The sequence below is a fragment of the Tachypleus tridentatus genome, chromosome 11 (assembly GCF_004210375.1).
Source record: "Tachypleus tridentatus isolate NWPU-2018 chromosome 11, ASM421037v1, whole genome shotgun sequence".
Taxonomy (NCBI): domain Eukaryota; kingdom Metazoa; phylum Arthropoda; class Merostomata; order Xiphosura; family Limulidae; genus Tachypleus; species Tachypleus tridentatus.
The window spans coordinates 50,674,562-50,701,051 of NC_134835.1; positions in this window are offsets into that span (position 1 = coordinate 50,674,562).

Here is a 26,490-nt window from a genome sequence, read left to right on the forward strand (position 1 = left end):
AAGACGGTACAAACAAACTTAAACACAGAACTGATTTTACAATGAACACACACTTAAGTACCTTAGTCAAAAGATAGAATATGACATTTGAGTACAAAATAGTCTGAATTAAGTGGATAAAGTTAACACGAAAAAATAGATACTACAGTTATTCTTGATGACGAGAAACCCACTTGAAATAAAAATGTATCTCAGAACGGCTGGTATGAGTATTAACACGTTTACAGTTAGATTATAACATTTTATTTTGATGTTAACAAACGTTAAAGAGAATAAAGTTTGGAGCTGAATTCATAATCAGTGTCCTGCGTAAACAACAAATTAGTTAAATGACACAGCACTGAAATAAAAAACACCACACAATACAGTCTAAATATCCCACACTTGTACCAATAAATGTCGTTTACGTAGTTGATTTGTTTCACAAAGTTCTATAGAAAACTCACATCATAAAATACTCGTCTCTATTTATGAAATTCTTATTTTAACAAAAAAATAAACGAACAACTAAAAATGTAAAAACGTGCAAAATAAGTATCGTCAAAATTTGATTTGCAAACTTATTTTTGCCATTTCGCGCGATACACTAAAGCGAAACTATAAAACATTTTGTTTCAAACTTTCCGCATTTTCGTTTCCTTGTTTTCTGTGTAACTCGCCTATTCTAAATTCTTAAGCACTATTTATTTCACAAGAGTTTAATCAACTTGAGTTTATCAGCCGAATGAAGTGTTGGTATTGAAAGTGCTTAAAGAATTTTGTTGCCAAAACCTTCTTGGATAGGATTTAACTTTAAATCCGTACTAGATCTGTTAATAATTAAGTGCATAGAATTTTAGAGATAGGTTTTAGTGTTTCTTCACATACTCTAGCTGTAATCCCATTAGGAAATTTTAGCTGTTCAAGACCAATCGGTAATGTCTTGGAGAACTGAAGTCGTGGGTTTTGCATTAAAAATTCGTTGAACATCACATAGCAACACTGTTTACAATGCAGCCGTTAGTCCTATTCATTACCTTAGTTTTTTTATTTACTTCTGCACATCTTCTGTGCAACTGTTTCTTGTTTGTTTGGCTTGGTTTGAATTTCGCACAAAGCTACACGAGAGCTATCTGCACTAGTCGTCTCTAATTTAGCAGCGTAATACTAGAGAAGAGGCAGATAGTCATCATCACCCACTCGCAACTCTTGAGCTACTCTTTTACCAACGAATAGTGAGATTGATCGTAACTTTATAACGCCCACATGGTTGAAAGGGCGAGCAAGTTTGGTGTGACGTGGATTCGAACCAGCGACCCTCAGATTACGTTTCGCATGACTTAGCTACCTGGCCATACCGGGCCTATGATTCTGTTTTTAGCTTAGGTAAAATATGAAAGAAACATACCGAATTTTCAATGCCCATGCAACATTTGCAGTACCTTATTTAGTATCATATACAAAAAGTTTAACTGCAATATACCAAAGCGTTTTTTGTTGTATGCTGGAAAGAAAATAATAATAATAAGAATTACAAACTATCCATTTTGAGTGGATTTTCTTATACTTGTAAGTCTAACATATGTGTTATTTTTATGCAATTTTTATGTAGTAAAGTTTTAAAGTGTGATTTGATTGAATCTTTGGTGTTTAAGGGATTTTATGCCGGAACATTCTATTAGAGTTTTGTTGCAATTTGTTGCGATCCATATTATGAAACACTGTCGTGATTTATGATAGTCCTAGAAGAATGCATTTGAAATTGTTTCAGCGCCTGGGGAGTATTCCAAATAAGGCGTTGTTAGTTGTCATCAATATGAATTGAAATAAAAAAGAAAGATGTTTATTGATGAAATAGACATTACAAGGCAGATTAATAAGTAGGTAACAGACTAAATTATCACAATTTAATCACATGTCTATTCTTTTCAACATAAGAGTTGGAAATAAATGTGTATTTGTTTGCATATGGATAGATATTTATTCTAAGTGTGAATACTAGTATATGTGAATACGTGCTCTTTCTCTCAACTACGTGAATAAAAGAGGACCTTAATACATCGTGTCTGGTTCTTCATTCAGTAATAAATACATACATGATTGTATATGCAGCGTGTTAATTTAGACACATTGTGAATTAATTAAATCTTGTAAATCTAGAAAACAGCAAGTGTTTTTGAGCTTTTGAATTAAAACTTGATTAATCGTATTTTCTGAAACAAAAGATCTTTAATTAACTCATCATCCATTATCAAAGCTTGTATTTGATTACAAATTAATTTCTTTTTGTTGCACAAAAGACGATTCATCATCCTGTATACATTTTGTGGCTAATATTATTACTTTTTGAGAGAATTTCCGTTGGTAAACAACATTATTTGGAGAAAAGGAATTTTGCGTGTCTCAAAAAAAGGCACCGTTACAGAGAATGCACGTGTTTCTCAAATGTAATGAATGGATGTGTCAACAGTATGGGTTCTGTGTTGATAATATCATAATGAATAAGGAATTTTTCAAACTTGTTCTTATAAATCAAAATGAAAGGTATGATCCTTTGCTGGAATTCTTAGGTTTTTTAAAAAGGGGCGAGGAATATGAATTAACAATGCTATATTAACTTAGACTATTCATTGTTTTGTCAATTTTAAGTTCTAAGCTATGCAGAAAGTTTACTTTGATGAGTAATAGATTTAGATCTTTGTCTCATTTACAAACTTATATATTAATTATTAACGTTAAAGTATAAATTAAATTTTGTAAGCTACCTAACATATTACTTTAGTATTATTTTACTACTGAACGTAACACACAGTAGAATGAATGAAGCAAAAGGTGTAATATAATACTGTAAAAACCTCCACGTGAAAGATAATAATATTAAAGAATTATTGCAATTTTAGAGAAGTTATTGAATAACACAAGTTTCTACAACGAAAGAACGTATTTTAAACTACACAGAATATTAAGCAAGTTATGATATGCTCAGAAGTTTACAGATTCTCAGGAAGATTATAAAATGCCACGGAGGTTGTAGAGCGTTTGGGATAGAAACAGTTGCGGCCTGACATGGCCAGGTGGTTAAGGCATTTACCTCGTAATTCGAAGATCGCGGGTTCCAATCCACGTCGCACAAAACATGCATGCCCTTTCAGCCATAGGGACGTTATAGTGTGACGGTCAATCCCACTATTCGTTGGTAAAAGAGTAGCCCAAGAGCTGCGGGTGGGTGATGATGACTATCTGCCTTCCCTCCAGTCCTACGCTGCTAAATTAGGGACGGTTAGCGTAGATAGCCCTCGAGTAGCTTTGCGCAAAATTCAAACCAAACCAAACAAACAAGAAACAGTTGCACAAAAGATGTGCAGAAATAAGTAAAAGAACAAAAAACTAAGGTAATGAATAGGACTAACGGCTGCATTGTAAACAGTGTTGCTCTATGATGTTCAACGAATTTTTAATGCAAAACCCACAACTTCAGTTCTCCAAGACATTACCGATTGGTCTTGAACAGCTAAAATTTCCTACCGGGATTACAGCTAGAGTATGTAAAGAAACACTAAAACCTATCTCTAAAATTCTATACACTTAATTATTAACAGATCTAGTACGGTTTTAAAGTTAAATCTTATTCAAGAAGGTTTTGGTAACAAAATTCTTTAAGCACTTTCAATACCAACACTTCATTCGGCTGATAAACTCAAGTTGATTAAACTCTTGTGAAATAAATAGTGCTTAAGAATTTAGAATAGGCGAGTTACACAGAAAACAAGGAAACGAAAATGCGGAAAGTTTGAAACAAAATGTTTTATAGTTTCGCTTTAGTGTATCGCGCGAAATGGCAAAAATAAGTTTGCAAATCAAATTTTGACGATACTTATTTTGCACGTTTTTACATTTTTAGTTGTTCGTTTATTTTTTTTTTTGTTAAAATAAGAATTTCATAAATAGAGGCGAGTATTTTATGGTGTGAGTTTTCTATAGAACTTTGTGAAACAAATCAACTACGTAAACGACATTTATTGGTACAAGTGTGGGATATTTAGACTGTATTGTGTGGTGTTTTTTATTTCAGTGCTGTGTCATTTAACTAATTTGTTGTTTACGCAGGACACTGATTATGAATTCAGCTCCAAACTTTATTCTCTTTAACGTTTGTTAACATCAAAATAAAATATTATAATCTAACTGTAAACGTGTTAATACTCATACTAGCCGTTCTGAGGTACATTTTTATTTCAAGTGGGTTTCTCGTCATCAAGAATAACTGTAGTATCTATTTTTTCGTGTTAACTTTATCCACTTAATTCAGACTATTTTGTACTCAAATGTCGTATTCTATCTTCTGACTAAAGTACTTAAGTGTGTGTTCATTGTAAAATCAGTTCTGTGTTTAAGTTTGTTTGTACCGTATTAGCTGTCTCTCATAACTTTAATCTTCCATCACAAATATATGTTTTTTTCAAATTTATCAGTTATTATTCTCTTAACAATGAATATCCTGAAATATAACATTTTAAAACCAATTTTTCATAGCTTAATTATCCAATAAAGTGCTGGGAAAATTTTCAAAACGTGATATTTCTTTTATAAATTAATGAAATAATTTTAAATAAAAACGTGATACACGTTATAACTCATCTTAACTACTTTCTTGCCCCTTGTACAGTTGGTTTTGTTATAACAAGCATATCCCAGCTCTTTAACATTTTTTTTTTGTTTTTTCTGTAAGAAATAACATCAGATGTTTTTTAGAGCTACTTTCGTTAATATTATTTGTCATCTCGTTTAAAAAAATTTAATATTATTTTTAAATTTTTAACTTATAAATACTGTTTATTACTACCAGCTCAATACATGAGTTTAAGATTAATTTCAATCTCTGAAATTAGACAAATTTAGCAACTAATGGGTAAATGTCTTCTAGTCACTGTAGGTTTTAGTTCTATTTTGAGTATGGGACTTGTGACATTTTGTATAACGAAGCAGTTTGTCACATTGGACTGATTTCCTTAATTCATGTATCCCCGCTAAAATCAGGCGTTCGATTCCTTTCTTTAGACACAGCAGATAGCCCGATGTGGTTTTGCTATAAAAAATGACAAAAACACACAAGTTAATTCACAAGTTACATTTACTTACGATTTTTCTACTTAGCTTAGTTCTGGATAGAACTTAGTGATAATTATTCTCTTGCTTTTTGATTTACATAATAATCATATCCTGTGCTGTACTGAACATGACTTATTAGCATAACGAAATTGTGTTGTTTCTCAACGTATTATTATAACAGCATAATGTGTTTTTTATTCAAGTATTTTTCGTTAATATTACACCATTGTTCTACTGTTGAATAAACACACATCATCAGTTCTTGTTACTACCTTACAATTAAAGTACCTCACTAATAATATAACAATCATCGTTGTGTTGTTGAATGTTATACAATAAACATATTTTACCTTGTATTGCTTTCGTTACTTCTTTGAAGTTGTTTCATGTACATCAAACTTACTTGGTCAATTAATATTTGCCCTTGTCAGATGCTTCTGGTTTATTTTCCAAAATATCTTTGATTTTATAAATCCGATCCAAACCATACGATCTTTTTTATCTTCAAAAAGTTTATCTTAGTCGTTAATATTCATTACAGTTTTTGATTTTCTGTACAATAAACTTCTAGTGAACAAATTTCAGTGAAAATAATTACACTGTAATGAGGTTAAATAACAAAATAAGTAAAAACTTAAGGAAGGAATGAGTTAAAAACAGCAAATTCAAACCACTGATAAATTATATAATTTGTTATTTTAAGTCAAAAACAGGCCGAAACAAAAACAAAGTAAAGAAAAGAACACTGCATCAACTGAAAATATCTCAGGATACAACCTACAATGTGGGATTATAAAATGGGCCGTAGGTTTTGTAGGTTGTTAGTACAATGTGATATTATAAAAGGCACCCTATGTGTTGTAGGTTGTACTTTGAAATCTTTTCAGTTGATTCAACGCTTTTTTGTTTGATTTGTTTCGGCTTGTTTATGAGTTTAAAAACATATTATACATATATATATTACAATCTTTTACTTGTGATTTATCTTGACTATTCCATTATGTTTTCGCCAAACCAGCACTTATCTTCTTCTACAATAAAATACCATCCACACTCTATTATTACATTGTAACTGAAGAATTTTTATTATTTATCACCATGTAAATTAAGTATAAATGTATACCGATTTAAAACCTTGTTAGAGTGATAAAGTATCCATAAATGGAGAAATAATAAACTTTGATATAAAATGTTAACTTATTGTAAATGATAAAGAATAATTTCCTTACTTTAAAATTTAGTTATCACATGTAAAAGATGCTTGTTTTTATGGAAATAAAAACAAAACAAATATGACAACTTGAATTCTCTTGAAAGTAATTTAAAGTGTTTTTATAAACCTCGTGAAAATGTACTAAAAATTTGAACTATTTTTAGTTACCCTTTAATCAAATACACTTATATATTTTTCAACTCGTTAAAATGTTTTAACGTTTGATTTATAAAAATAAAGTGTACTTTATAATTGGCAAAAGGAAATAACACTTAATAACGTACTTAACTTACATGCACTTGTTTCTAAAGGATAGAATATCCCTAATTATTAATACACATAAGACACGTTCAGATTACTAACGTGATAAAAACAAAGTTTCTAAAAAATATAGTTTCTATTTAGTGGCATTAAATAAAAGAAATTGTATACTCTTTCATGACAGAAAGTAAAAGTTTCTTAAGAAAAAACACGATGTTCTCAGTTAGCTATGAAATCCAGCCTAATATTTTCTTTTCTTTTTTAAGATTGCCAAGACTGATGTAGATAATGTTTTTTTTGCTATTCTTTAAGGTTCCATAACTGTACGTATCATTCTTATCTAAAGTGAACTTTGAAAACTAACCGAGATGATAAAAAATATAAATTTCGTAGTTTAATAAATTATGACAAAAAAAACCTCATTGTAGAAATGGCATAAAGATCTTTACTCATTTCACGATAATGCTTCAAAATGACGGAGCCGTAGAAGTGAATCATTGTAAGTTAGCTATCTTGCTTTAAAACAGAGAAAGTAGATGTAAAATGTGTTACATATTATAGAAAAAATTTTCAATCGTACGTCCAGAAAGCTAGACTGATTGCCAGGACTGCAGTAAAATAATCAGTGTATACTTTAACGGATATTACTTTATGTAAATGTTCACTTGAGAAGAACGTATCTGAATGTTTTATGCCCATTCACCCGTGTGCGAAATATAATGAGTAGAAAAGTAAAAAACTAAAAGACAAATCAACTTTTATTCATGGAACTTACATCTTGATCTCTACATATTACCTCCCAGTGGTACATCGACTTGTCTGATGACTTATACTGCCAAACAACCGAATTTCGATACCCTTGGTGAGCAGAGCACAGATAGCACTTTGTATAGTTTTATGCTTTTTAACAAACATCGAATCTACAAATCATTTTTTATTAAATGAAAATAGAACGCCTTCATCACTCTTATGATAAAATTTGAACGTGTGTGCTACCTAGTAGTGGTAGCACGTGTTTTACTTTAGTCAAAGATAACACAAACATCTAGGTTACGTTTCAAATTAATCTTTGGCACTGATTAATTCTAATAATGTCATTAATTTGCTCAAAACTGAAGAATACTGAAGTATTTTTAGTAACTTTGGGGGTAAGTGCACTGTTTCGGGCTTTAATGTTTGAGTGTAACAAATTTTAGTTTATTTAGTTAAATTAACAAATTTCCCCGACTGCATTTTGATAATAAGAACCAAACACTAATGGACGAAGGAAATTCCCTTTGAGCGTAATTCAAAACAAACAAACACACCTAAATATTTGATCAGATCTCAGTCTATGTTGGCAGTACAAGTATTGTGTTTGCTAACGACAAATATACAAGCAAGCATTCGTTTTATTGGTTTTTTGATAACTATACTCTCGTTTTTAAATATTTGATATTTCGAATCCTTGTCTCAGAATTAGCTTTACAGTATAACAAAGACTTTATCTGATGGAGTAAGTTTAAAATTATTATCATTGTGTTCCTTTTTGTGATATAGTTCAGTGCAGATTAAGATCAAAATGCAATACATTCAGAAACCCTTATCGCCCACGATATTATGACACATTAGCGCAATTTATGTTTTACATTGAATTGATTCAAATTTTTTTCTCTGAAAATCGCTAAGCTAGAAAATGCTCATCGTTTGAGAAAAACATTGGAATGATGAAATTTACAAACACATGACATACTCAAAATTAAAACTTTGAAGAGGCAGGTGTTTAATACAGCTTGGAAATGTATATTTGATGCAATTACAAAACTGTTAAGTTGTTAAATATGAGCTCGTTCCACGTGTCTTACACTAAGAATAAACGTTTTATTTTGGCGCATATTGCAAACGCCAATTGACCTAGAAGTAGAATGTCTCTGTTTCGACTTCAGAAATGACCACATGTTAATTTTGTGTGTGTGATCGTATTGGTGTTGAATATTATTTGATTATAAATTTGAGTTTGTTCGTTTCGAGTTAAGCGCAAAGCTACACAATGAGCTATCTATGCTTTGTCCACAAAGAGTATCGAAACGAGTTTCTAGCGTTGTAAGCCCGCAGACATACTTTTGTGCCACTGAAAGACTAATTTTGAAACAGCTTTTCTTAACTGCCGGTAGTTTCACAAAGGTACATAAATCACAAACTATTTTATCTGCGGGTGGTATAGTAGAGATACAAAAAAGCACAGACTGTCAAAAACAGGGATAAGTCGCCTATGGGTTTGAAGTATTGACATTCATAGCAGTAGATGGTGGAAAAACTATTTACTGTTCTCTGAAAAACATATTTTTATCAATCACAGCTCATGGACTTCAGCACAGTACCTGAACTGATTAGAAGAAACCAAATCGTAAAAACAGGCAGTTTGAGGCAAAAAAAATCTGTTTTTTTAGTCTTACTTCGAGATCTCTAGAATTGAAAATAACATCATTTGGTGCGTGTACTCTCAGATGAACGATGATTTATGTCTGAGCCACAGATTGACATATTTTTGCCAGAATAGCGACACTTTCAGAGCACATCATTGAATTTCACCATTTTGATATCAATTCAGTTATAGTGTGTGGGGGGGGGGGGCATCGGATTGAATTAACAAGTAGACATTTTGTTTGTTTAGAAGAATTAAATGAGATGTAGTGCGTCGTATTAGACCCAGTTATAAGACCTTTCTAGAGTTCAATCACACCAAATTTTTCTTGATTCAAGATAACGACCGTCAAGATAGTGACAAAAACATTGTACATTGTACAAAAACATCTTAAAGGGCATGGACTAGCTAGCAAGTGTCATGGGCAATACATTAGAGTACTCGAGGCTCTGATGACTGATGAATTGATTGAGTTTTTTGTTTTGTGAATTTCACGCAAAGCTACACGAGGGTTATTTACGTTAGCTTTTTGCCAATTTTGTGGTCTGATCAAATACTTCAAAGTCCAATACGTAATCATCCATAATTTTGATCAGTTGATCACAATAGAAAGATTGCTTTCACAAGTGAAAGTGCTGATCGTTTCGAGCACAGACTAGACTCAACCTTTAAACCTTCTGTTAAACACCAAGCAATTGTTGACCCATCTTGTGGAAAATACGAACCCTCATTGTTCAATAAATCTAATAAATACATTTATATCTTCTAGTAACATTAGCGTCCACGGAATTTACATTTCTTCGTCTTTAATTGGCTTTTGCTTATCCTTCTTGAAATACTTTTTTCCTTCTAGTGTATTTAAACATCATTTTACTAAAAATGACATGTCATGAAAATGTTATATATTTATTTTTAAGATAAATTTAACAGTAAAATTAAAACTTTTGACATGCTTTCATTTATGTAATTTATTGATAAAGTGATGATAATCTTGCTGGCTATGTTTTACTACATCATCAGAATTAATAGATGTATAAGTTTGAGTAGGATGCTGTGTTGACATTTCTTTAAAAGAAGATGAATACAAGTGTGAAAGCATACAAATGAACTTGCTGTAAGGAAAAGCAAATAGCACGAGCCCTGCACATGCTTACACAATGGGACGGAAAAGAAGCATATATATAAACTTATTGTACTATAAACTGATACACACACATACATACATACCGAAATATGTATTCTGGAACCCCGAAAGATATTTGCAAAAAAAAATAAAGTATTTTTATGTAAATCTTATGTAAAAAAATAAATGAGATGTTCACGCCTCGTGGACCATCTGCTCATATATTCAAATTCTTAGTATTTCTTTCTCTCTGCTAACTCTACAAACAAAGTGAAAATAAAATAAAAAATCACTGAAATTTACGAACCAAAACAGATTTTGTATCTCTATGGACTATAAAGCTAACATAAAAATTATACGAATAATATTGCGTGAGTAAAATAATACTAATATACCGATTCATAAAATAATATTGTTCATGAGAGTTCTTGTACGCTGTATCTTATGATAAATTATATTTCAACAAAAGATTTGGATTCATTAGTATAAGAATATTAATTAGAAGTCATTCATTATGTAAAACATGACACTTACAAGGTATTACGTTCTGATACCGACGCAGTAGACACTATTTTATTTCGGAAAATAAAATTCCGCTAAAGAAAAAAAGTATTTTCTCTGTTGGAACAAAATTTAAGATGACCTGGAAAGTGATGGAATCACGTTAGTTAACTCAGACAATGATAACTGAAGGCGAAGGTCTCAAGTACAATTACTACCGATTAACCTAATTAAGTATAATAAAAACTCTATGTTTTCATTAACATTCCTTACGTGGTGAACCTTCTACTGCATTCATGTTCATGTTTTGAAGGAAAAGCAAACGTTTCTTCATGAACTTATTTGACTAGTAAATAGATTGCTAATGTCCAATGAATAGTTGGTTGTTTGGCGTATAATGGCCCAAAGCAAATTCGCTATCTGCGCAAAACAACTAGTAAAGAATTAAAAATAAAAGTAAAATTAGTAAAATATGTAAAAGGGATCATGTTATAACAAAAAAGGCTTGTTTTTTTGTTTGTTTGTGTTTGAATTTCGCACAAAGCTACTCGAGGACTATCTGTGCTAGCCGTCCCTAATTTAGCAGTGTAAGACTAGAGGGAAGGTAGCTATTCATCACCACCCACCGCCAACTCTTGGGCTAATCTTTTACCAACGAATAGTGGGATTGGCCGTCACATTATAACGCCCACACGGCTGAAATGGCGAGCATGTTTGGCGCGACGGGGATACGAACCAGCAACCCTCAGATTACGAATCGCACGCCTTATCACGCTTGGAACAAAAATGGCCAATTTCCGAATTGAAAACGTAAATAGGATTAAAAAGACCAGTAGCCATTAAAACTTAAACACACAACTGAGGCTAACAGTGTCACTCTCGTCAACGACACTGTCCAACGTAGATCCATAGTAAAATACTTCTAAAATGATGCCGTCGCTCGCGGTCGTAAAGACGACACAACAGTAAACTGTCGACTATTGTGATTTGGGTGTCACACTAATTACATGTTGGTGCATGAGTCCTAGATCAAAGAAAACGATGAATTTAAAGCTGTGAGAAATGCGTAGCTTAGCCAGGACAACTTCCTCCTTCCGATCCTTACAGAAGCAAGACGGCCAAAGAGCAACAGAAGGTTTGATATGAAAAAGCTTGTTATTACGTTGCTCACTCCGAGTCGACTTCCAACTGGCGCAGAGCGGAGCCCTTAATATAAGACCATAGGTTATGAATGTGATAGATACAGCTGTAATAGCACCAGAGCAGACGAACTTAGCTGCAGTGTCAGCGAGCTCGTTCCCGCAAATATCGACGTAGCATCATATCCAGAAGAGTTAGATAGAAATGGATGATAAAAAGAAATGGGCCAGTCGGGTTTTGAATATCAGAGAGAATAGGGTGAGAACAATCGTGAAGTTATTTTAGAGCCAGTAGAGAGCTAAGCGAGTTGGTATAAATACTACAACTGGTAAACTACATAGCTTCTACCTGATACAGCGCAAGAGAAATGGCGTGCCATTCCGCAGTGAACACAGAAATTGTAGATGGTGATCTGTGTGGAACATTCGAATCACAGAAAATCATGGCAGAGCCCACACAGTCACCTTGTTTCAAACCATCGGGCTAAATGGGAATGGAATGATGGTTCGAAAGGTGTTTAGCAAATAGATAATGCGACTTCCAATCAAAAATGTCTGCCTTCCTCAGACGAATCAAGGAAGGATCACATGTGGGGATAATAATAAGCCATAGTGGGATAAGTTGACAAATACAGGCAGAAACGTCGTCCAATGACAGACCAAATTCAGCAAACTGCACCTGGATACAAAGACCAAAAGGAACAATTGCAGACCATCAATTCTGATATAACATTACCCACTGAGGAAGGAAAACACAACCACAAAATAAATGTTGTGGTAAGGATCAACGTTTTCAAGTATACAGTAAAGACATTTGCAAATGGCAGAGATGTAGAGGAAGTTCGTGAGACCAGGTGATTGACATTAGAATGCTATTGACGGAGCCCGGACTGGGTGGGCGAGAGGAGGTTGTTTGATTCAAGGAACCAAATAAGACGAGCATTAATCGTCCTCTTTAAGATCTTACAGGGACTGCTTGTCAATGCAAATGGACAGTATTTTGAAGGAATATTGGGATCCTCTCCAGGCTTGGAAAAAAGAGAAAACATTAGCCCAGCGTTAAGCATCATAAGAAGCATTCTCCTGACAGATTCAGTTAAAAACAACCAGAAGAATAACATGAATGACAGGAGAGAGATGATGTAGCATCTCGTAGTGAATATCATCAGGTCCAGCCAAGATACTGCCAGACCAATGAAGAGTAAACTTAAGTTCCACCAGTGTAAAGGGCAATTATAGTCATAGAGATGATTAGCTCAAAACGAAAGAGGCGATCGCTTTGCTCAAGTCCTGATAGTTAAGAAGGTGGAGGATGAAGCAGAAGTGTTAGATGCGCAAAAAAAGCTTTCATAAAGAGTATCAATCAGCGATATCCTCAGCATCAGCAACTTTATGGCTATCAGAGAGCAAGATCTAAATGAGCAGAAGTATACTGCCCATTGACCTGAATATTGTTTCATGTTACTTTGGAACTGGTGGTAGTAGGGATGCTGGTTGTAAACTTAATCCAATATTCTCTCTGGCTTTGATATGTTGCACGCCAAGCATGTGCACAAGCCTTCTGAAAAGCAATGTAATTTGACAGTGTGGGATACCTAAGAAAGGTATCCCAGGCCCGTTCTTGAGCCTTCTGTATCATATAACAGGCAGGATTTCACCATGGTTGAGGATACCATGGAAAATGTGTCGAGATTTTAGGAATACATTGAGCAACTGCCTGGATAATACAGTCAGTCACTGCTGTCACGCAGTCGTCTATCGATGGCTTACAGGCGATGGCAGGATCAAGTTCTGAGAGAGCAGTGAAAGCTAGCCAGTTGGCCTGGTCCAGATTCCACCGAGACACGCGGATCGGGTGGCATCGACCACAACCAGTCTTCTTCAGAATGATAGGAAAATTATTACTACCCTGTGGGTCATTGTCAAATGAGAGAAAGTAAAGGAGAGGAGCTAAAGAGATCGATAGCACTAAATGACTGACTATATGCATTAAAATAAGTATAAGAACCAGTATCTATGGAACGACCCCTCTCATCAATATCAGCATCACCCCAGAGAGGAGTAAGTCCATTAAAATCCCAAGGATTAAAAAGGAAGATGGCAACTGTGCAATGAGAGCACCAAGTTATGATTTATTATTGGTCTTTCCAGGAGAAGGGAGAAAGAATGAACAGTGCTGATATGACTCAAAGAAACACAGATGGCTATGGCCTCCAAGGATGTAATGAGTGATAAAGACAGGGTGGGTGAACACATGCTGATCGACCAGCAGTGCTATCCCTCCTTGCACTTGCCCATCACACAACCTGTACAAAGAAAACTGCTGAAAGGTGTCTGCATTGACAGATTTTGGAAACGTTTCGTGTAAGGAGAGACAAACAAACTGATAAGAATAAATCAAATCCTTGATGTTATCTATATTCGAACAGAAATCTCGACAGTTCCACTGTATTAATGTGGCCATTTTTAGTTAGATAAATAACTGGGTGAAAAATCTCTGGGGTTATACCACGTTGTTTTTTTTTATCAGAAGAAGGTCTTTCGACTTCAGTGGATTCTGCCCTGGATCGAATGAGTAGGTCTCTATTAGTAGATGTAGAGCCCGGCGACTGAGGTCGAGAATGAATAATTGTTTGACATCTCGAGGTCGAAGAAGAAAATGGACTCAAAAAATATCAGAAGCCTGTGCCAGAGGAAGTGCATCTGGGGAGCCACTGGAAGGAATGATGGGGACAGAAATAGATGTTGACAATGCCTAGTCAGCTCTTTTAACCTTGGAGGATAAAATACTCTTAAAGTAGTCTGAAAACGATTCTGTTGGAGGCATGGAGAGATTTGTCTACACTCCCACTGTAGAGGCTAAACAAAGTGCAGCAGCATATATCCAACATGTAGTAGTGGACAGTAACTTTTGAGTCTTTGAGTAATAAATCTCGTGAAACGTTTTCGATCGCTGTACCTCTTTTTCCTCCATCCACCTTGGGTAAGAACAAAAGGAAAAAGGGTTAGAGCTACTACAATTTTTATCGCAGGTATCATGGCCCTTGCCACCACAATGAATGCACGTACAGGAACCATGACATGATTTCTTCGAGTCATGAACTGCTGATATTGAAAACATTGGAGAGGGTTGGGATTATTTTGCTATACCTTATAATTCAGATAACTCGCCTTGATGGTAGCAGGTTGATGCAGTGAGGGAAACGTTAAAATTAATACATTTGTTAGTAGAATTATTCCATCCTTTCTAGAGGAGATACGGTGCACCACACGCCTTGGCTGAAGAAATCTGCGAGGTTTTTCTAACTCGGTAATGTTTTTAACTCCATCTCAATAATAACTCCTCGTAACGAATTCAAAGTAACATGGGGAGTAACCTTAATGGGCATATCCTCGATGACCTTCGGATGCAAGAGAAGTCACTGTCTTTTGGAGTGGATGTTTCCATCAAGATGCCCCCAGAACATTGCTTTATGACTGACATAGGAGAGCAAGAAAGCCCCTCTAGTCCCTTCTGAATGAAAAAGAGAGACATTTGCTCCAAAGATTTGTCTGATAAAGAATGTAATATCAGAAAATTAGGTACAAGTACTGAAGAAGTTAAAGTCTGCTGTTCAGATCCTTCAAGATGTAATCGTTTACATATGGTCTGTTTTTTATTATTTTATTTTTATTTGGATTTCGTGGATCCATAATAAAGAAAGAACATTTCAGTGTCCGCTCTCCCCACCCACCATAAAGCTCTACGAGGGGACGTACTACGATGCCAAGTCAGAACATTGCAGCAACGTCAGGGTTTCGTGAGCACAAAACCTAATCACCAGCATCAGACACAGTATCCACAACTCCTGCTGAGAACGTCCAACACTGGTACTCACTTAACTCTAGCCCAAGTGGGCCAGCTGACTGACATTTGGGGGGACATTCCAATATTGCCCATTACAAGAATTCAATACCAAAGTGATGTCTTGGAATAGGACCTCTCAACAACCAGATCTTAGTCAAATGCCCTTCAAGGTAGATTCCTGTACGTGGTGAGGGGACCTCCCAGAGAAGGTTTTGTAATTTAAGTTTACCTCCCCTAAGAGGTCCCCTCACCACGTACAGGAATCTACCTTGAAAAGCATTTGAGTAGTAAAAAAAATTGCTAATGTCCAACAAATGAAGGAAACTATTTTTTAAATATTTTCTGACGAGTTTTTATTTATAAAAGTAATTTCACTGAAAACCGTTACTAGGATATTTGTTGGTTTCGTGAACTACTACAACAGTGTAATGAAAAAGAAACAGCTCATCACTGGTGAAAACTCAAACAAGGATTTTTATCGATAACAATGACCAACACAAAATTTGACTTATTTCTAGGCGTTAAACCCTATGTAAAAGATAAACATGTAACCTTCTGTCAGTTTCCGATGCCCGCGGTGATGGAACACAGACAACTCATTCTGTAGCTTTGTGCTAGGCCAAGAACAAATAACCTAATTTCTCTGAGAAATGAACAATTTGATAGCATATTGATATATCAGAGTATTGATAAATTCGTTATCAACATAAACAGATTATAAATGTGGACGCTTATGATGTCAGAAGCATGTAAATTTAAAATAACTGTTTACATCACTATGGTTATAAAAACATATTATTTTGTTTTAGTCCTTTACTAGGGAGTTTTGTTCATAAATAAGAACATTATAAAACTTGTTTAAACGGTCGGATTTTCCGTGTTTCATTTTCTAGTTTCAATACTAAACTGAACTGTCATAAGAGGTTTAAGAATATAACGTATAAAATATGCTACCAATACGTAACTTAAGAGTAAACTGGATTGCAAACAGTATAACTGCTGCAAAAAGTAACAAAGTCAGTTACAAATATTCATGAAAATAACAGACTGTGAACACACACTGTAAATCAAATGGTGTGAATAAACAAATATTAACGTTGGTGCGTCACGTCTTGAAGTTGTTCAGGATATACTTTTTACAATACTAATATTAATTGTACGAACATACTACACAAGTCCGAGGAATTTATCGATCAATCAGCCACTAAGTAAACTTTCCTAAAGTGAATTCTAGAAGGATAACTGCTTAACTGATATCGTAAAGCACTTTAATGCGACCCAATTTGAGTCAATAATTAAATAAGCAAGAATATGGTGGTGAGTGAGTGAAAAGCTTTGTAACTGGGGAAACTTCGAGAACAGCAAAAGTGGATATGACAGAAAACTGTTCACGCAAACAGCCATATGTTCCTTGCTTCTCAACATGATTGTTATTAGGTGAAATTAACATTTTCTTACTATTTGCTGGATCTAGAAGCAGATTAAAGACGTGGTAATAAAAACTATGAAGTTAACCTACCAAAGTTCCTTCTATTCCTCAATGGAGCAAAAACGTATGAAGCTAATGTAAAAACAAATGAATAAATCATAACAAATATAAAATTACAAAGAGTCGAATGGCCTATTTTAAATCTAGTTTTCCATTTATTTTCATTTGAATGTTGATGAATTAAAATTGTTATCGTTATTTAAAACTGAATGCACAATTCGTAGTTTAATAGCAGTAATGAATTTACGTAAAGCATACATAATTCCATTTGGATAGTTTGTGTGTTGTATGTATAAAGGCACCTTTAAATAATATATATATATATATATAATAAATCGAAATTTTTATTTAGATTAAGAACATATGAAACCTAAAAATTTGTTACATAATGTTAACTAGGCCACAGAAACAAAGGAAGTAAAGCTTGTAAGAGTTGTTGAAATTTTAAAGCGTCCCTTAAACACATGAGGAATATTTATAATAATACAGCTATTTCCACTATAATGTAAAGCATTTAACTGAATTAATAGCAGCACTCGGCTGCTTCAAAGAGGTTTTTGGAAGTTAATTTTATTAAAGTTCAACTTTTAGTTTTAAATTGATATAACGTACACTTTTAATAATACTTTTCTTTCATGAGGTAACTTTCATTTAACCGTAAATCATTGATTGATTTATTATGTTTATAATACACTTGCATGACTTTATATAGAAATATATAATTTCCAACGATTATGCAATATGCGGCTAGTAAAATGAAAGCAGGTTGCTATTACGTAAGACATTGTGAATTATTAGGCTCATTCTATTCGATAACGTAAAAAATAAAAGGTTGGCTTGACGGCATCAATAAGTATAATCAAAGTTGTTTTCAAGAAAACCATTGAGGCTGAATATATAAATAAGTGAATGAAATATGCAACTATGTTAAGTTTTATATCAATACCGAGGACAGAACTAAGAATAAGGTATTTAACACAAACAGAACATCTTTTCACAAGCATAAATTTACTTAAAAGCATGGAAACTTAGAGACATATATATAGAAAAATATATCTAGTGACTTCTAAAGGAAGAAGTACACATGCAAAGCTTCGATATTTAGAGCTAAATAATGAGGCTGCAACATTTTTGTCTCATCATGAGCTTCTAGAAGAAAATAAATGAAAAAAAAACAATTTTGAAACAAGATAAAGACATGATGAAAAGCCTTATTGAAACACATTGATCTTTAAAATCTTTCTTAATGTGGAACGCTTTTTCTTCTTCCTTCCTACGAACAGGAGAACAGCTATTCTTGTTTATATGTTACCTAATGAGTTGTCTTGGCTACAAGTACGAAAATAGATCGGAATTTCTGTTTGGTATCAGAAAGATTCTCTAGGAGACATAACATAACATTCGCCATTGTTGCACATACAATTATAAATTTAGCAATTCACACTGACGTCAACTTTGATCATCTTGATTTTACATTTGGTAGGATCTAGCCGAATCCAGAAACTGGTGTACATGATAAACGTATGTATCAAATGATTTTAAATAATCACGATAAATTTTGAATGCGTATCCGTTATTCTCCGCAACTTCTTCTGGCAAATCTTTACAACAGAACCTAGTTGTTTATGTGAATTTCTTCGAAATGAAGGATAAAGTTCAGTTATCATAGTTATCAGAAGTAATTTTCAGGACTTTTTTTTCTATTTACAGCATATATAACGATTGAGATTTTGATTCACTTATTGCATTGTTTCTTGGTTAGTACAAAACCAAACAACAAGTTCTTTGTTAAGACTCAACGTTATAAGACACTGTTCTTCAGCACACTGTATCCATAAAAATAAATCTTTATTCAGTCTTTTAGTAGAAGAAACATTAAACAAAAGCATGAGAAGTACTCAGTAATGACTGTCTTTCCTTGGACTTGGGAAAGAATGGATTTGACGATGAAAAGAGCAAAGAACTTCATTTGAAACAACTACGCATTATAACAAGAATTACGGCTAAGATCGTGTTGTATTATTTATTCTTCAAGAATCAATCGAATATTTTGTGATTTTTTTTCAGTGTCATTAACCAATCTGGCCCGGCATGGCCAAGCGTGTTAAGGCGTTCGACTCGTAATCCAAGGGGCGCGGGTTCGAGTCCCGGTCGCACCAAACATGCTCGCCCTTTCAGCCGTGGGGGCGTTATAATGTGACGGTCAATCCCAATATTCGTTGGTAAAAGAGTAGCCCAAGAATTGGCGGTGGATGGTGATGACTAGCTGCCTTCTCTCTAGTCTTACACTGCTAAATTAGGGACGACTAGTGCATATAGTCCTCGAGTAGCTTTGCGCGAAATTCAAAAACAAAACAATCAAACAATTAACCAGTCAATATTTTGCGTTTCGTAAGATATCTAATCATTCTTATGCGATTTCCTAATGTTAATTGAAGACAATATACCGAGATGTTTTGAAACAAAGCGTAACGTAACGTATTTTCAAAACTAAAAGGAAAACAAAGAATTGATACTCTATTGGTGAAACGTTAGCTTTAAAATCACATCAGTCCGCAATTTCCCTAAATATTTGTATTATTGGTTGTTTGTAAGTATTTTCACGCTTACAATTTTCGTCTATGACAAGGACATCTTACGAAAGTAAGTATGTATTTTATAATAAAACTAATCATAACTGTAGTCGGGTAATATTTGTCAAAGAAATACGAGACCTTGAGCTCCTTGCTTTAAATACTATTTTTTGATGAAAATCGTATTTTCTCAATACATTGTTACATTTATTTAGCTTTAATTCTACACATGCGAATGGACCATTACCTCGTGTAAAATAATAGGGATTGCAGGAAAGACAGCTAACACTTTTACGAACAAAATTGTTTGATATTTTGCACCGGAGTTAGTGAAATCATTTTGGAAAACAGGAAACTACTAGTTATTATGAGATAAGATAAAGTGAAAGCTGTACCTCATTCGTCCATTTGTATTTCAGTGGTTCACGTGATGTATGTACTGCTACAAATGGTTCATTACCGATAAACGCACAACATAATAACATATACAGAAGGAATGAATATGATACTGGAGGTAATAAAAAAATATCCCCTTTATCTCTTTTATGATTATGATAAGGAAATTTGAACTAAATACATGATATCTCTAATTATCGGACGAATATTCTAAATGAATTAAACCCAGAACCAGAGCTAATTCTTCATTTCTCAACCGTTACTCTATGACAAAATTTTCCAAGTCATTAAAAGAAATATTTAAAGTCCGAATATAATAATTACTTATTTGTTAAACGTTTTTACATTTGTTCAATAAAATAGAATAGCACCTGGCTATAAAAAGTTAAATAACATAATTCTAAGATCTTGGTTTTTCAGCTATTTTCCTACATATTCCACTAAGAATTTTATCCGCATCATATTCTGATTTATTCATCTGTAACTAATAGAAGGCTACAGAAGACATGTAAAATACAGAAAGTGAGAATGTTTTCTTCAACATTTCTGGTGAGACAAAATTTGCCTGTTAGCTTGATATATCGTATCCCTTAGCTAGATCAATTACATCCTTTCGCAAAATCCTAGAGCTAAATCAAACTATGTGAGCTCAAAGATTTTCTATGGACAACAAACAAGAAGCTGTGAGAAATGGAAATATAAGCCCATGAAGTGTTGAAGTAACCCGTTCTATTCCAGTAGATGTCACACATTATTAAACATATATCAATAATTAATCTGCCATGTCTGATGTTCGTACTCATTACTGTAACCACATTTTTCGTATTTCAACAACAACAAAAACTAGCTGTGATTACCTTACCTACTAAATTTTCTACCGCACATCAGACACGAGAAGAGAATAACTTGTACCAAAATTAAGTATTTAAAAATATCTATTGTGACATTTTATATTTATAAGAATGTCATAGCATTAATCTTACATTCAGTAATAACGCGTTTCCATGCTTAAGGAAGCCCACCGCTAGTACAGCGGTATGTCTCCGGATTTATAACGCTAAAATCAGGGTTCGATTCCCCTCAGTGGGCTGAGCAGATAGCCCTTTGTGGCTTTGCTATACAAAAAACACACACGTTCTCAAGGAAAGTAAATTAACTAGACTTTGAGGCAGATATATTAAGATGTTTCAAAGTGTTTTTTTTAACTTATGATAAACCATGTCCTTAAGAAATGAGAAACAAATCTTACAAATTTATAAGCGTTACGTATAATCATCTATTTATAAGACTTTCTATATCATATACAATCAATCTAATCTGGATATTAGGTCAATGTGATTTAAATAGCCTATCCTCCCATAACAGAAATGTACAAGTATAATTAATTCTTACATTTTTGTGAGTGATTACGATAAGTACTTTTTATCTTCATTGTATGAAATTATATCAACAATAATAATAAAATTATTAGTACAACATTTTTTTTATTTACATCTGAAAACACTTTTAAACCACAAATATTTTTCTATTCATTATTTTGACAGTTAAAACATTATCTTTGATTTATTAATAGTGTAATATCAGTACTAATGTATCACGGAAAGTGTCTTAGACGTGAAACATGATTTTTACATTCATAAACAGTTTCAAATCATGACAGAATAAATCGTGAATGCATAGTTATAGTTTATAGTATGACACTAAAGATAATAGCTAGGAACAATTGTGAACCACTCCTAACACACACACACACACAACATGAAAGGTAATGAAACATTTCAAAGATACAATCCATAAATGCGTAGCAAAGTTAGAGAAATTTATTGTTAGTAAAAACAATGAACAAGTTATGATAAAAAGTTTAACAAATGTTTATATTCTATGTACATGCGTCATAACTCCCGATTATAAAGCTACCAACAACTTTGTTTTCATTTGGAAAGACCAACAATATATAATATATATATACTGATGTATAAAATTTCAGGATGAAGACGTTTAATGTTAAATCCGAAACAAGTTAATGTTCATAACAATTTTCAACTTCATAAATTTTATATATATGAGAACTGAAATAAAATATTTGAAAATTAAACCATGTGTCAACAACGTGGAGAAAGGTATATTTTTTAAATTGCACCAAAGAGAGATACCATCTTAGGGATAGGTGATATCATAGTTCCACGGATAGTTATGACGACGTGCAGATATGTCGAGAGTAAATCTTCAGAGGATGACGAAGTTCAATATATTCCAACATGTCATCAACGTCTGTATTTAATTATGTGTCTTAAAAGTAAAAGTATTATTTGTACTTAACAAATAAGTTCACGATGCACTTTATTATTTTTTCACAATAAAGATTTTACAAGTTGATCTACCTAAAAATACGTATCTGTTAAGGACATATTTACGTGAAAATGCTTAACAACAAATTCATGAACAAACATATCATTGATATATTTGTGAAATCTAAATTTGATAACAGTTTTAATTTCGACAAACGTCTGCAGTAGCACAGTGGTGTTTGTGCGGACTCACAATGTTAGAAATCGGGTTTCAATACTCGTGGTGGGCAGAGTACTGATAGCTTTGTGCCTAATTTCAAACAAACTGTACGAAGTGAAGTTTTAAACGTACAACATTGGGTGTGAACTAGTTCTACAAAAAGATGTCTGCACGTAAATGATTGATTATGTTGACTGCTTGACTACCACATGAACGTGTGTGCCGATCTTAGATTTCATTATTCTTTAACACCATTAACTTCGAGCTTTTAAAGCAACTTGCCATGCCCTTTATCTATATAAAGTCAGATGACATCTCTTAGTTTTTAATCATTATAACTCAGAAACCTTCAATGTAGGCCTTGTACACGGAAATATTGGAAGACTAAGAAATGAGCTTGAGAAAATAGACATAAAAGAAAAAGAGTGATAAATAAGCTTCATACCTTAGTTATGTCTTTCTCGTCATTTTCGACCATCTTTATCTTTGCGTGATCATACGATTGTGCCAAATATGAGTATTAATCTCCTGAATGCGATAGAAAAACATTTGATGGGTCATCTAAGAGTCACTGAAAACAGAGGATTATATTCAGTCCACTGATCTTCTTCAATCACTGTTTACATGGACAGGAGAGAAAATTAGTGTTTTTTTCGTCCGGTAGGAGAGCTACGATTACTTATCAAAAAAAGGTCTGGAGACAATTTTCTTCAGCTCTCGGTTTTAGCAATTCTGAACATGGAACGTATCATCGACTTCTCTTAATTAGGTAGAGCAATTATTTTGACACCTCGAGTCAGGTTCTAAGCTCCTTGTATTGTTCTTTATTTCCCAACATCAACAAACGACTTTCTTTGTATGATATCTGATGCTAAATTTATGCCTGACCGAACAGCTTATTTTTTAAAAAAGTGTGTCACGTATTATAATTTCTCTCGGACGAATCTCCGGTTTATTATGACACATATTACAATTTAAAACAGTATGAACTGAGTTAAATTTTAATTTGAAGTTAATTAAATGTGGAGCTGTATCGAATTTATGATATTTGCCAACAAGATTAATACACACATTTTTTTTCTAAACACAAATATATTTTAATATACAAACAAAATACAGTTTCTGAGAACAGTTATTGCAAATATTTAATACAAACAATGATTTACACACAAAAGTTTTACAAGCTTAGAAACAATACTGAGTCTTCTATCTTGTCTGGAACTGAATATTTTATCTACGGTTCACGATGAGGGCATTTATTCAGTTTTTATATGCAGGTACACTTCACTTAGCGAGAAGGTAGCTGGCTTTTTTACATGTGAATTTTTTTTCTGAAAGAAAATATCTAATGTCCTCGTAGAAATACTAATGTGTGAAATTAATTCGCTGAAGCTAAGCAGTTTGTAATATTCGAAACTTGCAAACGTTCCTTGCCAAATATCTGTAGTTTTCCGATTAATGAGCTTTAATCACCATTATAGCTTCCGATGTTTATAATATACTAACTACCAAACTAACAACAATATGCCGTCTTTTGGGGCGGGTTCTCAAAAGTTCAGTTGGCACCAATATTCGAAGATGCGCTAATGCTTTTGCAAAACATATATTGTTTATTCTTACAATCGAGAATCTCATACAGATTTAATGAAGAGGCGAGACTTTCGTAATATACATTTAACGGTAGAATTTACATGCACTTATAAAAATATATTAAACAGAAACAAACATAGATACCCAAATAAATATATAACAGTAAAGTCGTTACAACAAACTCCTCTTCTGGTCCAAAGTAATATGGCTGAATGAAATAGAGTTATTGATACTCCTCACAATCCGTGAAACCATTACCCTTGACTGTCAGTATAATACGGTAAATCATTTTTCATTTGGTAATCGTAACAAACGTCACAGACGGCTGTCTTGTGATAGTAAGGTTCTCTAATGATATCACACATGATAAAATAAAATGTTATGATGTCTTTCCTTTGTACAAATAAGACAGATCGACCCATATCATTCACAGGTCTGTAATGAGGAATTGTAAATGTTTTAGTAACCATTTTTCCATCTGACATTTAACTTGAACAATCCGTATTATCAACGCATATGCATCTCCAACAGTAATAGGATCCACAATATCTGTCATTCATGCTAACAGTATATGGAGCCATCATAAGCTTAGTTATTAGACAATTATTATCATATCCCAGTAGCACTGATAGCAAAGGATCGAATGCTATACATACCCCATAATTTACATTCACACTTGCTTTTCATAAGACATACACTACATGGCCAAAGGTATTTGGACACCCCTTCTAATTAGCTGGTTCGGCTACCTCAGCTACATCCATTGCTAACAGGTGCTTAAAATCAAGCATATAGCCATGCAATCTCCATAGACAAACGATGGCAGTAGAATGGGTCTTACTGAAGAGCTCAGTGACTTTCAACGTGGCACTGTCATATGATGCCACCTTTCTAACTAGTCAGTTCGTCAAATTTATGCCCTACTAGAGCTGCCCTGGTCAACTGTAGGTGCTGTTATTGTGAAGTGGAAACGTCTAGAAGCAACAACAGCTCAGCCACGAAGCGATAAACCACACAAGCTCACAGAACGGGACCGCTGAGTGTTGAAGCGCATAAAAATTATCTGTCCACAGTTGCAACACACACTACTGACTTCCAAACCGCCTCTGTAATTAACGTCAGCACAAGAACTGTTCGTCGGGAGCTTCGTGATTGTAAGATTCTTGTTTAGTAAAATAACACGACATTTTAGTTTTCTTTCTGTAATGGTCTAAAATTAACACGTTGCCACAATCAGGTATCAACAACAACAACAAACAATTTATTCACAGTAATAACATTTATAGATAAATTCAAGACAAATACGGAAGATAAACTTTTTGAAGTACTCAAAGAAGGATGGCAGTCATTCACTCAGGGAATCAGTACAAACTCTTGACACGTCGATGTGAAGCATTACTGAAATCCAAGGGAATATTGATTAAATATTAACTTTTTAAACAGGTTTGTGTTATTTTGAATTTCATTATTACGTTTGATTATTGCAGAGAAACTTGTTTGATCGTTCTGTAGGCTCATTGAAAAAAAAGATCTAACAAACTACAGCACTATACAACACGTTTTATGGAAATATGTAACTAAAAATATGAAAAGTTCAGGTATTTACGAAAGTCAGCGTTAAAATTAAGATTTCGGTTTGTATTTGAACAGATCTCGTCGAGTAACTTTTAAAACATAAAGTTTTACATATATTTCTGTTGTCTAATAGAATATATAACAAATCAATAACATTTTCAAGGGGCCACTTTTTCTTTCACCTCTGAATATCTTACTAATTTGTGTAAAGTGCATGTATTCCGATGTCTTAACCAGTCTTTGAGCTGCTTTAGAATGATAGATTTACCTAACGCTTTTACAAATCTGAATAAAGGACGTTTAGTTGGTTTGTTTTTGAATTTCGCCTAAAGCTACTCGGGGGCTATCTGCGCTAGCCGTCCATAATTTAACAGTGTAAGACTACAGGGAAGGCAGCTAGTCATCACCACCCACCACCAACTCTTTTACCAACGAATGGTGGGATTGGCCGTCACATTATAACGCTTCAACGGCTGAAAGGGCGAGCATGTTTGGTGCGACCGGGATTCGAACCCGCGACCTTCGGATTAGGAGTAGAACGCCTTATCATACTTGGCCATACCAGGCCAGTACGTTTAGGATTACAATAAATAGCTTATGACATTTCTAAGCATTATTTACTACACCTATATAATTTACATTATACTTTACCATCAACAACAGTAATCATTTGACTTTATACACTAATCACTAATTCTCCTCAATAATCTCAGATTAGATCCCCACTTAAACGTATAAATAAGGTTTAATCGGATTTAATTTTTTTATTTATATTTTTAAGGA